Source organism: Panthera onca, chromosome A1 (assembly GCF_046562875.1).
Source record: "Panthera onca isolate mPanOnc1 chromosome A1, mPanOnc1 haplotype 2, whole genome shotgun sequence".
Classification (NCBI taxonomy): Eukaryota; Metazoa; Chordata; class Mammalia; order Carnivora; family Felidae; genus Panthera; species Panthera onca.
In genome coordinates this window covers 152,382,791-152,388,790 of record NC_138339.1, presented here as the reverse complement: position 1 = coordinate 152,388,790, position 6,000 = coordinate 152,382,791, and positions in this window count along the sequence as shown.

Here is a 6,000-nt window from a genome sequence, read left to right as displayed (position 1 = left end):
TAAATTAAAAGCTGTAACAAGAGGTGAAGAAGGGGATTATATAGTAATTACAGGCTCTATCCATCAGGAAGAGTGAACAATTATAAATGTCTATGCGCTGAATACAGGAGCCCCCAAATACATAAAACAATTAATCACAAACAAACCAACCTTATATATAAGAATGTGGTAATTGCAGGGGACTTTAATACTCCACTTACAACAATGGATAGATCATCTAGACACAGGATCAATAAAGAAACGAGGCCCATGAATGATAAATTGGATTAGATGGACTTGACAGATATATTTAGAACTCTGCATGCCAAAGCAACAGAATGCACTTTCTTCTCCAGTGCACATGAAAAATTCTGCAAGATAGATCACATACTGGGTCACAAAAAAAGCCCTTCATAAGTATACAAGAATTGAGATCATACCATGCACACTTTCAGAACACAATGCTATGAAGCTTGAAATCAACCACAGAAAAAAGTCTGGAAAACCTCCAAAAGCATGGGGGTTAAAGGACACCCTATGAAAGAATGAAAGGGACAACCAGACAATTAGAGAAGGAATTAAATATTTATGTAAACAAATGAAAATGAAAATACAACAATTTAAATGCTTTGGGATACAGCGAAGGCAGTCCTGAGAAGAAAATACATTGCAATCCAGGCCTATCTCCATAAACAAGAAAAATCCCAGATACAAAATCTAACAGCACACCTAAAGGAAATACAAGCAGAAAAGCAAAGATACCTCAAACCCAGCAGAAGAGAAATAATAAAGATCAGAGCAGAAATAAACAATATAGAATTTTTTAAAAAACTGTAAAGCAGATCAATGAAACCAAGAGTTGCCTTTTGAAAAAATAAACAAAATTGATAAACCTCTAGCCAGGCTTCTCAAAAAGAAAAGGGAGAGGACCCAAATAGATAAAAACATGAATGAAAATGGAATGATCACAACCAATCCCTCAGAAATACAAGCAATTATCATGGAATACTATGAAAAATTATATGCCAACAAACTGGACAACCTGGAAGAAATGGACCAATTCCTAAGCACGCACACATTTCCTAAAGTCAAACAGGAAGAAATAGAAAACATGAACAGACCCATAACCAGCGAAGAAATTGAATCAGTTATCAAGAATATCCCAATAAATAAGATTCCAGGACCAGATGGCTTCCCTGGGGAATTCTACCAAACATTTAAAGCAGAAATAATACCTATCCTTCTCAAGCTGTTCCAAAACATAGAAAGGGAAGGAAAACTTGCAGACTCATTCTATGAGGCCAGCATTACTTTGATTTCTAAACCAGATAGAAACCCAACAATAAAAGAGAACTACAGGCCAATATCCCTGATGAATATGGATGCAAAAAATTCTCCATAAGATACTAGCAAATTGAATTCAACAGCATATAAAAAGAATTATTCACCAAGATCAAGTGGGATTCATTCCTGGGACGCAGAGCTGGTTCAACATTCACAAATCAATCAATATGATATATCACATTAATAAAAGAAAAGATAAGAACCATATGATCCTGTCAATCGATGCAGAAAAGGCATTTGACAAAATTCAGCATCCTGTCTTAATAAAAACCCTCAAGCAAATGGAATGATTTTCCATTTTCCAATGGAATAGAAGTAACTTCCAATGGGATAGAAGTAACATACTTAAACATCATAAAGCCATTTATGAAAAGCCCACATCTAATATCATCCTCCATGGGGAAAAACTGAGACATTTCTCCCTGAGATCAGAAACATGACAGGTATGTCCACTCTCACCAGTGTTGTTTAACATAGTGTTGGAAGTTCTAGCATCAGCAATCAGGCACCAAAATTGACAAAGATGAAGTTAAGCTTTCACTTTTTGCAGATGACATGATATTATACATGGAAAATCCGATAGACTCCACCAAAAGTCTGCTAGAACTGATACATGAATTCAGCAAAGTTGCAGGATATGAAATCAATATACAGAAATCAGTTGCATTCTTATACTCTAATAATGAAGCAACAGAAAGACAAATGAAGAAACTGATCCCATTCACAATTGCACCAAGAAGCATAAAATACCTAGGAATAAACCTAACCAAAGATGTAAAAGATCTGTATGCTGAAAACTATACAAAGCTTATGAAGGAAATTGAAGAAGATATAAAGAAATGGAAAAACATTCCGTGCTCATGCATTGGAAGAATAAATATTGTGAAAATGTCAATACTACCCAAAGCTATCTACACATTCAATGCAATCCCAATGAAAATTGCACCAGCATTCTTCTCGAAACTAGAACAAGCAATCCTAAAATTCATATGGAACCACAAAAGGCCCCGAATAGCCAAAGTACTTTTGTTTTTTTTTTTTTTTGTTTTTGTTTTTAATTTTTTTTTTTTCAACATTTTTTATTTATTTTTGGGACAGAGAGAGACAGAGCATGAACGGGGGAGGGGCAGAGAGAGAGGGAGACACAGAATCAGAAACAGGCTCCAGGCTCCGAGCCATCAGCCCAGAGCCTGACGCGGGGCTCGAACTCACGGACCGCGAGATCGTGACCTGGCTGAAGTCGGACGCTTAACCGACTGCGCCACCCAGGCGCCCCGCCAAAGTACTTTTGAAGAAGAAGACCAAAGCAGGAGGCATCACAATCCCAGACTTTAGCTTCTACTACCAAGCTGTCATCATCAAGACAGCATGGTATTGGCACAAAAACAGACACATAGACCAATGGTATAGAATAGAAACCCCAGAACTAGACCCACACAAGTATGGCCAACTAATCTTTGACAAAGAAGGAAAAATATACAATGGAAAAAAGACAGTCTCTTTAACAAATGGTGCTGGGAGAACTGGACAGCAACATGCAGAAGAATGACACTAGACCACTTTCTTACATCATTCACAAAAACAAACTCAAAATGGATAAAGGACCTGAATGTGAGACAGAAAAGTATCAAAACCCTAGAGGAGAAAGCAGGAAAAAACCTCTCTGATCTCAGCCGCAGCAATTTCTTACTTGACCCATCCCCAAAGGGAATTAAAAGCAAAAAGGAACTATTGGGACCTCATGAAGACAAAAAGCTTCTTCATTGCAGAGGAAACAATCAACAAAACTAAAAGGCAACCAAAGGGATGGGAAGAGATATTTGCAAATGACATATCGGACAAAGGGCTAGTATCCAAAATCTATAAAGAGCTCACTAAACTCCACACCCCAAAACCAAATAATCCAGTGAAGAAATTGGCAGAAAACATGGATACTTCTCTAAAGAAGACATCCGGATGGCCAACAGGCACATGAAAAGATGCTCAACATCACTCCTCATCATGGAAATACAAATCAAAACCACACTGAGATACTACCTCAAGCCAGTCAGAGTGGCTAAAATGAACAAATCAGGAGACTATAGATGCTGGAGAGGATGTGGAGAAACGGGAACCCTCTTGCACTGTTGGGAATGCAAATTGGTGCAGCCACTCTGGAAAACAGTGTGGAGGTTCCTCAAAAAATATATTAAAAATATATCTACCCTATGACCCAGCAATAGCACTGCTAGGAATTTACCCAAGGGATACAGGAGTGCTGATGCAGAGGGGCACTCGTACCCCAATGTTTATAGCAGCACTTTCAAAGGTAGCCAAATTATGGAAAGAGCCTAAATGTCCATCAACTGACTAATGGATAAAGAAATTATGGTTAATATACACAATGGAATACTACGTGGCAATGAGAAAGAATGAAATATGGCCTTTTGTAGCAAGGTGGATGGAACTGGAGAGTGTTATGCTAAGTGAAATAAGTCATACAGGTAAAGACAGATACCATGTGTTTTCACTCTTATGTGGATCCTGAGATACTTAACAGAAGTCCATGGAGGAGGGGAAGAAAAAAAAAAGAGGTTAGAGAGGGAGAGAGCCAAAGCATAAGAGATTCTTAAAAACTGAGAACAAACTGATGGTTGATTGGGGGCTGAGAGAGAGGGGAGGGTGAGTGGTGGGTATTGAGGAGGGCACTTTTGGGATGAGCACTGGGTGTTGTATGGAAACCAATTTGACAATAAATTTCATCTTTAAAAAAAAAAAAGTATATTGAAGTCAGTGAAAATGATAACACCACAACCCAAAACCTCTGGGACACAGCAAAGACGCTCATAAGAGGGACGTATATAGCAATCCAGGCCTTCCTAAAGAAGGAAGAAAGATCTCAGATACAGAACCTAACCTTACGCCTTAAGGAGCTGAAAAAAGAATGGCAAATAAAACCCAAAACCAGCAGAAGACAGGAAATAATAAAGATTAGGGCAGAAATTAATGCTTTTGAAACCAAAACCAAAACTAAAACCAAAATGGTAGAACAGATCAATGAAGCCAAAAGCTGGTTATTTGAAAGAATTAACAAAACTGATAAACCACTAGCCAGTTTGATCAAAAAGAAAAAGGAAAGGACCCAAGTAAATAAAATCAAGAATGAAAGAGGATCGATCACAACCAACACTTCAAAGATAAAAACAATAATAAGAGAATAATATGAGCAATTATATGCCAATAAAATGAGCAATCTGGAAGTAACAAACAAATTCCTAGAAACATATACACTACCAAAACTGAAACAGAAAGAAATAGAAAATTTGAACAGACCCATAACCAATAAGGAAATCGAATTAGTAACACGTCGAGCAACACGTCTCTGGAGGCAAGGGAAACAAAACACGACGTGCTACTAACACGTCGAATTAGTAATCAACACGTCTCTGGAAGCAAGGGAAACAAAAGCAAAAATGAACTACTGGGACCTCATCAAAACAAAAACCTTTTGCACAGCGAAGGAAGCAATCAGCAAAACTAAAACACAACTGATAGAATGGGAGAAGAGATTTTCAAACGACATATCAGATAAAGGGTTAGTATCCAAAATCTATAAGGAACCTATCAAACTGAACACCCCCATAAAACAAATAATCCAGTGAAGAAATGGGCAAAAGACATGAATAGATACTTCTCCAAAGAAGACATCCAGATGACCAACCGACACATGAAAAAATGCTCAACTTCACTCATCATCAGGGAAATACAAACCAAAATCACAATGAGATACCACCTCACACCTGTCAGAATTGCTAATATTAACAACTCAGGCAACAACAGATGTTGGTGAGGATGCAGAGAAAGAAGATCTCTTTTGCACTGCTAGTGGGAATGCAAACTAGTGCTGCCACTGTAGAAAACAGTATGGACATTCCTCAAAATTTATATGTATGTATGTATGTATGTATGCGTGTGTGTGTGTGTGTGTGTGTGTGTGTGTGTGTGTGTGTGTGTATATATATATACATATATATATGTATATATATGTATATATATATTTATATTTATATTTATATTTATATATATTTGAGTATTTTCAATGCTTTGTGTTTGCCCAAAGAAAATAAAAACACTAATTCAAAAAAATATGTGCACCCCTGTGTTTTTGCAATGTTAATAGCCAAGACATGGAAACAACCCAAGTGCACATCAACTGAAAATTGGATAAAGAATAAGTGGTATATATACACAATGCAATATTAACCACAAGAAAGAATAAAATCTTGCCATTTTCAACGATATGGATGGAGTTAGAGGGTATAAAGCTAAATAAAATAGGTCAGTCCGAGAAAAAATACCATGCAATTTCACTTGTATGTGGAATAATAAAAGTAATGAACAAGGTTAAAAGAGACAAACAAATAAATAAAAATCATAGAACAAAGTGGTGGTTGCCAGAGGAAAGGTGGGAGGAGGGATGAGAAAATAGATAAAGGGGATTAAAAGCATACTTATGATGAGCACTGGGTATTGTATGGAAATGTTGTATCACTATATTGTACGTATGAAACTAATATAACACTAATGCTAATTATACATGAATGTGTATATTAAATAAATAAATTTTAAAAATAAAAAGGAACAAGATACAGTGATGAAGTTGCATGGACTAACAATAGGATATTCCTCAACAAAAAT